This window comes from Narcine bancroftii, chromosome 1 (assembly GCF_036971445.1).
Source record: "Narcine bancroftii isolate sNarBan1 chromosome 1, sNarBan1.hap1, whole genome shotgun sequence".
NCBI classification, from domain to species: domain Eukaryota; kingdom Metazoa; phylum Chordata; class Chondrichthyes; order Torpediniformes; family Narcinidae; genus Narcine; species Narcine bancroftii.
Window position 1 is genome coordinate 86,463,805 of NC_091469.1, and position 8,614 is coordinate 86,472,418.

Genomic DNA, 8,614 nt, shown 5'->3' on the forward strand with positions numbered 1-8,614 from the left:
AGCTTTCAGAGTGTCCCCATAAAATAAAATTAATACACACTGGATTAGTATTTACAGTCAAAAAATGAAGCAATCTGTTCCTTTACAAAAGTAATAAACTTTGACTTCTTCAATAACATTACATTAAATCTCCACCGATAAGTTGATTGCATAACCTCCGAACCAACACAAGATATGAACAACATAGAATGATCAGATATAATCCTACTCTTATATTCGGCCTGCACAATTCTAGCATGAAGGTGTGCTGAAATCAAAACAAATCTATTTTAGAAAATGAATCATGTTTAGATGAATAAAAAGAAAAGTCTTTTTCTGTCGGATTTAATCTCCTCCAAATTTAAACCAGATGCAAATCCTTCATCAAAGATCCCACTTGTAACGCCATCTTTGATTTCCTTATACTTTTTGGAGATTTATCCAATAACGAATCCAAAACACAATTGAAATCCCCTCCAATTAAAATATTTTCATTAGCCTGATTTAATGTTAGAAAAGCTTCAGACATAAATCATTCATCATCCACATTAGGCACTGAAGTGCCAGTTGATGAAATAGACAAAGACGATGTGGTCAAACAATAATCATGGCTTTTATTAGCAGAAACTCATGGTACAATAATGAAAGACAATAGATGCATATACAGTTATATCCAAGGGGAGTGTCTTAACAGTAGAGATAATGCACAGCCAATGTAAGTACAGCAAGGCTCGCCAGAGGGGAGACAAGCAGCTTGGCAGACATTCACCACAGTCTCCCCCCCGGAAGAAGGGTTAAAATCAAAGGGACAGCTGAAGCAAGTGACACATGGATAGCATGTTTGGCCTTGAGATACTCTAACAGCCAAAATATGCCAGTATCTAGCAAGCAATCGAAGTATAATGAGATGTTTTATGAATATGTCAGCCTATCAGGTTGTTTACGAATTCTGGTGCTTCGTCTCAAAACAGGTGGCTCCTTTGCAAGCTTGGGAACTGGTACAGGACCTGGGTCTGTAGTGTGGGAAGGATTGGCTTCTGGACCCACTCCAGAATCGCCAGCATGAGGCAGTGCAGCCTCAGCATGGCCATCTGAAAGCTTACTAAGGGGTCACAGGCTGGAGGGGGGTGGGGTTAGTCCAACCTCTCAGGCTCACTCTGAGTAGGGGTGCGAGGAAGGGGCGAACCAGGCGAGGCCAAATCTCTTAGGGGTACAGTGTCAGTACTCCCATCTGGGAATTTAACATGAGCGTAGTTGGGGTTAGTATACAGTAGCTGAACTGGTTGGACTAGGGGGTCTGTTTTACATGCCCGAGCATAGCTTTTCAGCAGTATGGTTCTAGGCTCAGATAAACAGACTGGCCAGTCCATCACAGTTCCTGATTTCCTAGGAAAGGCAAACATACGTTCATGAGATGTTTGATTTGTTGCAGTACACAATAAAGACCGAATAGAATGTAGTGCCTCAGGCAGCACCTCTTGCCACCAGGTAACAGGGTAACCATGTGTTTTTAAAGCAAGATTAACAGTCTTCCAGACTGTAGCATTAGCCCTTTCAACCTGCCCATTGGCCTGCGGGTTGTTGCTCGTGGTACGGCTGGTGGCAATCCCCTTTAGTAGCAGGACTTGCCGCAGTTCAGCGCTCATGAATGCTGAGCCTCTATCGGTATGAATGTAATTGGGAAAATTAAAAATTCTGAAAACTCTGTCAAGAGACTTAATGACAGTCGCTGACGAGACGTCAGTGCAGGGTATCGCAAAGGGAAACCTGGAATATTCGTCAATTACAGTAAGGAAATATACATTTTTGTTGTTGGAAGATAACGGCCCTTTAAAATCTAAGCTAATCCTCTCAAAAGGTCGGATTGTCTTGATGAGAGTGGCCTCTGGATCTTTGAAGTATTGCGGTTTGCATTCTGCTTTTAGTCAGTTTCCTGACTTCTTTCAGAGAGTAAGGAAGGTTGTTATCCCTTATGTAGTGGAAGAACCTCGTGACTCCTGGGTGGCATTGTCTGCTATGGATCTCTTTTAGCCCCTCCAGCTGAGAACCAGCAGCAGATCGTGACAATGTGTCAGAGGGATCATTTAACCTGCCCGGACTATACTGGATCTCATAATTATAAGTTGAGAGTTCTATTCGCCAGCGTGCCATCTTATCGTTATTGATTTTACTTTTGTGTTTAGTACTGAACATGTAGGCTACAGATTTCTGATCAGTGATAAGAGTAAATTTTCTGCCGGCTAGAAAGTGTCTCCAGTAGCGAACAGCTTCAATAATAGCCTGGGCTTCTTTCTCTATGGCAGGATGTTTTAGTTCAGGTCCGCGTAACGTGCGGGAGAAGAATGCCACAGGTCTGCCCTTTTGATTAAGGGTTCCTGCCAAGGCACAATCTGAGGCATCAGTTTCCACTTGGAATGGGACATCCTCATCAATGGATGAGAGAGCTGCTTTGGCAATATCAGCTTTAATTCTCTTGAAAGCCTTCAAGGCCATTGGAGAGAGAGGAAAAGATTTAGTGTCAAACAGAGGGAGGGCCTTCGTGGCGTAGTCCCGAACCCATTTGCTATAGTAGGAAAAGAATCCCATACACCTTTTAAGGGCTTTTGCTGAGTTTGGGGGTGGTAACTTCTTAAGGGGGACCATTCTTTCCGGGTCGGGGTGGATTTCGCCCTTGCGGACAAAGTAGCTCAGAATGGGTAGCTCTGTCATGTTGAACACACATTTGCCCTCGTTAAATGTAAGGTTGAGTTCTTTAGCTGTTGCTAAAAATTTCTTTAAGTTGTTGTCGTGCTCAGCCTGTGTTTTCCCACAGATAGTGACATTATCCAGATAGGGAAACGTACCCTGTAACTCATACGTCCTAATAATCTTATGCATTTCCCTTTGAAACACTGACACACCATTAGTGACTCCAAAAGGTACCCTTTTAATCTGGTATAACCCCCCCCCACCACCCCCATCAACCTCAAAGGCTGTATAGGGTCATTCCTTTTTTTTAATGGGGATTTGGTGGTAAGCTGCTTTGAGGTCGATAGTGGAATACACTTTGCATTGCGCTATCTGATTAATCATTTCATTGATGCGTAGCAGGGGGTAGGCATCCAGGTTAGTGTAATGGTTGATTGTCTGGCTGTAGTCAATAGCCAGTCATTTCTTAGTGTGATTTTTCACAACTACCACCTGGCCGCGCCATGAACTTTTACTGGGTTCAATTACTCCCTCTTTAAGCAATCTCTGGGTCTCAGCTTTGATAAACTTATGATCTTCTTTGCTGTAAGAACGGCTCTTAGTGGCAATCGGCCGACACTTGGGATAAATCACTGAAAAGGGAGGGAGCTTTGATCTTTAATGTAGACAGGCCGCAGTAACTAGCGCGGGGGATGGTAAGTGTGGGTAGTGGCCCACCGAAATTTAACACTACATTGTTCATCTGAGATTGAATATCTCACCCCAGTAGCACAGGGGCGCAGAGCTCTGACATAATAAAGAGCCACACATCAGCCGGGCAATGTCACTGCAAATTTAAAGTAACTTTATACTTGTCCCATACAGTTTTTGTAAGTTGACTACAAGCCATCAATATCTTTTGTTTCGCTGGATATCTCCGCAAATTTAAGGCTCTGGCAACTCTCTCCTGGATGTAGCTGTCAGCACTCCCCGAGTCTATTAGACAATCAAGAGTCTCACCATTCATCTCCCCCTTCATAGTCAACCGTTCCAGACCGTAACATCCCCCAAACTTTGGAGTCAATTGAGCTATCACAGGGGATCTCACCTCGCTGTCACTTGAAGTCGATTCAGCCTGCTCATCTGAAGGTTCCCCCTTTTTGCAGTTGTCTTCCATTCCTGCAGCTCCAGGGCACATTTTCTTGGTGCTTCTCTTCTTCTTCTTATCAGTGGGAGTACTTTTTGCCTTACACACTTTAGCAAAGTGGCCGAGTTTCCCACAATAGCTGCAGGTAGCAAATCGAGCCGGGCACTTCTGTCTGGGGTGCCAGTTCTTATCACAGAAGTAGCATTTTTCAGGTGTTCGCCCTTTTCTTTCCTTTGGGGTTCCAGCACTCCTGGATGTTTCCTTTTCAGTTTCTAGCATTTCACTGGACCGCATGGCATTTCTCAGTGATTTGGCTAGAGTGACTACCCGGTCGTAGGTTAAGGGCTCCGTTTCCAGCAGCCTCTGTTGGATGTAACTGGAGTCAATCCCGTTGACTAAAGCATCCAGCTTCAAGGCATTGCAGTGTTGTTGCACATTGACTGCCCTGACATCACATTCATTTCCCAGTGAGTCAAGAGCCAGTGCATAAGCAGCATCACTTTTCCCGGGTTTCTGGATTCTAGTCAGCAACGTGTCGAGCAAGCACCACATTGTAAGCAGTCAGACGTTCCCGGGCTATAGCAGAGTGGTAGCTCCTTGCCTTATGGCAAAAGGGACCTCACCGAGCAGAGAGTTCAGGTGGCCCCACTGTATCACCTCATCGACCATGTTGTTTCGAGCCATGTAGTAATCGAAACAAACAATCCAGTGGTTGAAAATTTCTCTGGCCCTCAGGGCAGACGGGTCGATTATCAGCCGCTCTGGCTTGAGTGCTGCAACCATTTCTGCTAATAAAATTGAAGTGCCAGTTGATGAAGTAGACAAAGACGATGCGATCAGACAATATTCATGGCTTTTATTAGCAGAAACTCATGGTACAATAATGAAAGACAATAGATGCATATACAGTTATACCCAAGGTGGGTGTCCTTAACAGTAGAAATAATGCACAGCCAATGTTAGTACAGCAAGGTTCGCCAGAGGGGAGAAAGGCAGCTTGGCAGACATTCACCAAGGCACATAAACATTCAACAATGACCACGGTTCTGCAAGAATCTTACAGTTCACCATCAAAACTCTACCAGCATTCTCCGTATATGATTCCAACTCAAACGGTATTTTCTTGTGAATCAAAATCGCCACTCCCCGTGCCTTAGAATTAAAAGAAGAAGCAACCATATATCCTATCCAATCTCTCTTCAATTTTAAATGTTTTTTTTCCATCAAATGTGTTTCTTGCAAAAAAACAATATCAACTTTCATTTTTTTAATATAAGTCAATACATGTTTACACTTAATCGGATTATTTAATCCCTGTACATTAAAAGTTGCAAAATTCAAACTGGACATTTCTTTACCTTAAAAAATACACAATTCACACTACAACAAGATAACATTCCCCTTGCATAAAAGAAATCCCCTCTAAATAAATACAACCCTCCCTTTTATATAAATAAATCTCCAATAAGATAAAAAGGTTTTATATCTTCCCCCAAACTAAATAATGTATCAACTCCCCAAAAATTTGGGTGTGGTAAAACCCACTAGTGGCAGATGACTGTCAAATGTTTCAGATCCATCCACCTCCCACCCCCCTCCCCCCAGTCAAACTATTCAACAATTATTAATCAATCACATTCAACCCAATGATTCCAATCCCAAAGACTGTCTGGGTCTTCAATATCAAGCAAACTCTGTGTCAATTCAGCCTTCTTTCCATTCTCATTCTCATTCCGCTTATCAAAAGCCCTCCTTTTAGGCGATGATAAAAAAAAATCCTCAAAAATCTGGCAATAAATTAGCAAAGATTAATGCATCATGAACATTCTCAAAAAATTGAGACTGAAAATTTCCATAAAAAACTTTCAGTCCAGCAAGATAACGAGAAGCAAATTTATAACCCTTTCTCCACAACACTTCTATAGCTGAATTAAATTCTCTATGTCTCTTAATAATTTCCTGACTCAAATCAGCATTAAAAAAATACTCTATTGCCCTGAACCATCATTGGAGTTTGATTTTGTCGAGCCTTTTGAACAGCAATCTGTAATATCATCTCTGTGTCCTGGTATCTCAAACACCAAATCTAAACTGCTCGTGGTGGTTGGCCCGGAAAAGGCTTATTTCTCAACGTCCTATGCGCTCGATCCAATTCCAAACCATCCGGAAAAAATTCACTTCCCAGCACATCAGGAATCCATTAAAAAAAAATTTCAACGGGTCTGAACCCTCACTATCTTCCGGAAGACCTACTGTTTTTGCATTATTCCTTCGGCCTTGATTTTCCAAAGAGACAATCTTCTTTAACAATTCTCTCTTCTGGATCCCCCATCCCACAAAAGAATCTACCACTTTTTCCATTTTTTCTCTATTCTGTTCCACTTGATCTTTACAATCATGAAAAGTCTCTTCAATTCTTTTAAAATGATCTTGTACAGTATCCACCACCTTCAAACATCTATTAACATCACTTTTAACCACATTCATATCATTCTTTACAGATGACTTTTCTTCACAAATTTTATTCATTTTAACTGTCATTCCCATAAATCTTTGATTTAACTGTGTAGACATCTGCAGCGACATATTATCCATCTGATGAGCAATCCCTTCCAAAATAGTGAAAACAGATTCAAATCCAGGCCCCCCTATTCCCCCTTGGGGGCCTACCTTCTTTAGACACAGCTCCCAGGTTAGATTCTTCCTGTCTTAATTCCAACAAGGCAGGACTTCCTTCTTCCTCTTCACCTGCACTAATAGGATGGCCAGTGAGACTGCGGGTCGTCATCCCCATCAACAGCGGGCCAACTTCGTCAGCCCACTGCTGTCTGGGTCCCCCCACAGCCCACACCTTCTCTAACATCTCCCAGATGCGCGTTGCACTGCGCATGCCCAGGAGCACTGTCGACCGCGCAGGCATATCTTCCGACGCACCCCTGCATGTCCCCAGGCTGCCGAGCGCTGCAGCGGGTTCACGCAACAAACACTGCTCGACCGACTCACCCTCATGACCGGCTTCATAGGCGTGCGTACCAGAGTCAGCCGAGCTCAAAACAATGCCGGTGCCATCTTTCGACTGCAAGCTAGGTGCCGGCATTACACTTAGCCGACTGGGAGTACGCTGAGCCTTTGCACACCCTCCTCAGACAACGATCCTGGTAGATCACATTGATGGGGGGGGGGGGGGGGAAGGGAGACTTCAGTGATCTTCTCTGCCACTCTTATTGACTCCATGGCTTCAAGCTGGTGAGTTGGCCTCAATTCTTTGACACTTATATAAGGCAATTTCTTCTGCAGTTGTGCTTTAGATTTCTTCACATTTGCAGTCATTTTCATTCTCACCTTTCAGACACCCTTAAAAACTATTTTTAGTAACTTTCAAAACTTTTAAGCTCAGGTATTAATTAGTTCAACTGGGGAGAGTTGGAACTGTACATCTTCCTGAGCCATCTTGCCACACCCCCAAGAATATCTTCCTTTAACAAATCCAACCTGATCTGTATGTATTAATTTTGATGGTTATTGTCCCAATCTATTAGCTAGCGCCTTCACCAATATTTCATACTCAGCGTTGAGGAGTGATATATGATGAAATTTTTAATGGGTCTCTACTTTTTTTCAGTAACACGGTAATTATAGCAGGCCATTCATTTTAATTCCCCATCCCATTACCTTGTAAATTGGAGGAACAACACCTCATCTTCTGACTGGGCATCCTCAAAATGGATGCCATTAACATCGACTTCTCTGGCTTTCTTTAAAGCCCCTCCCCTCAGCACTTCTTCCCCCACCACTCCCATTGCATTCTGCCAGCTCTATCTCTCTTCCTTTTCCCTCTCTCTCTTTTCACATAGACAAAATCAATTTTCACCTCTCCCCTTAACTTATACAATGACACCACTTGTTGGTCTGGACTCCTCGTCCCAGCCAATACAATCTCTATTCTGAGATGTTCTAGTTTTTGCTTACTCTTTGCTTATTCCTTGGAGGAAGGCTCAGGCCAGAAGCAATAGCAATATAACTTTATTTTCTACGGATGCAGCAAGACTGGCTGAGTTCCTCCAGTCTTTCGTTGTGTTTTTACTACAACCACAGCATCTGCAGATGTTATTGTTTCACAGGCATGAAATTCTGTCTGCCAAAATTGCACCAGGCTACTCTGGATGAAATCCCTTTGAATTCATCCTGTGTCATTTCACTGCCATTCAGTTGATTTAAATGTATTTCATTCATTATTTTGATATTTAAAAAAAATAATTTTCAACTCATGATTAATAATTAATTTTATAATTTCATTTGTATAATATAATTATAATTAATAGTGTTTATGTGATATTGAATACTCAGACATTCTTGACAGATAACAAGGCTGGAGTGGGGCTTAACCCTCTCTCATCACAAGAGATTTCCATACTATCTTCTCACTGATACTTTCAGGCAGAAAGTACAGAAGTCTGGCACCTCTTGGTTCAAGGAGAGTTATTTTCCCCCACAGCTGTCAGGCTCTTGAACCTCTCCATATCACTACTCCGTAAGACTACTCCAAGACCAATAAAAATCTGTCTACACTATTGTAAGCACTGCTGCGCAAATAATTCTGATGCAAAGTCCACAGGTCTCAGTGTACTCCTGGTTCCACATATTTTTTATACTAACCCCAAAGGGGCTGGCTGAAATCTTTATACGGGTGAGTGATTGACAGCAGGGAGGTGGGACCAGCCTCCCACGTTGCCTACCTGAAGGTACAGTGGTTGCCTCTTGCAGTAGGCTGGTAGGCGTGTGGCCAGTGTAGAGGTTGTATCACCACAATCACAGATATAT

The 8,614-nt window shown here is 42.7% G+C and overlaps 1 long non-coding RNA gene across 2 annotated transcripts in view; it reads right to left on the bottom strand.

Annotated features, from left to right (window-relative positions):
- The window catches only part of LOC138739516 (uncharacterized), a 49,278-nt gene extending 40,664 nt beyond the window's left edge, over positions 1-8,614 (bottom strand). For both annotated transcript variants that reach the window (XR_011342310.1, XR_011342303.1), the window contains exon 1: positions 8,530-8,614. This is a non-coding gene — a long non-coding RNA (uncharacterized lncRNA). The remainder of the gene's footprint in view (positions 1-8,529) is intronic.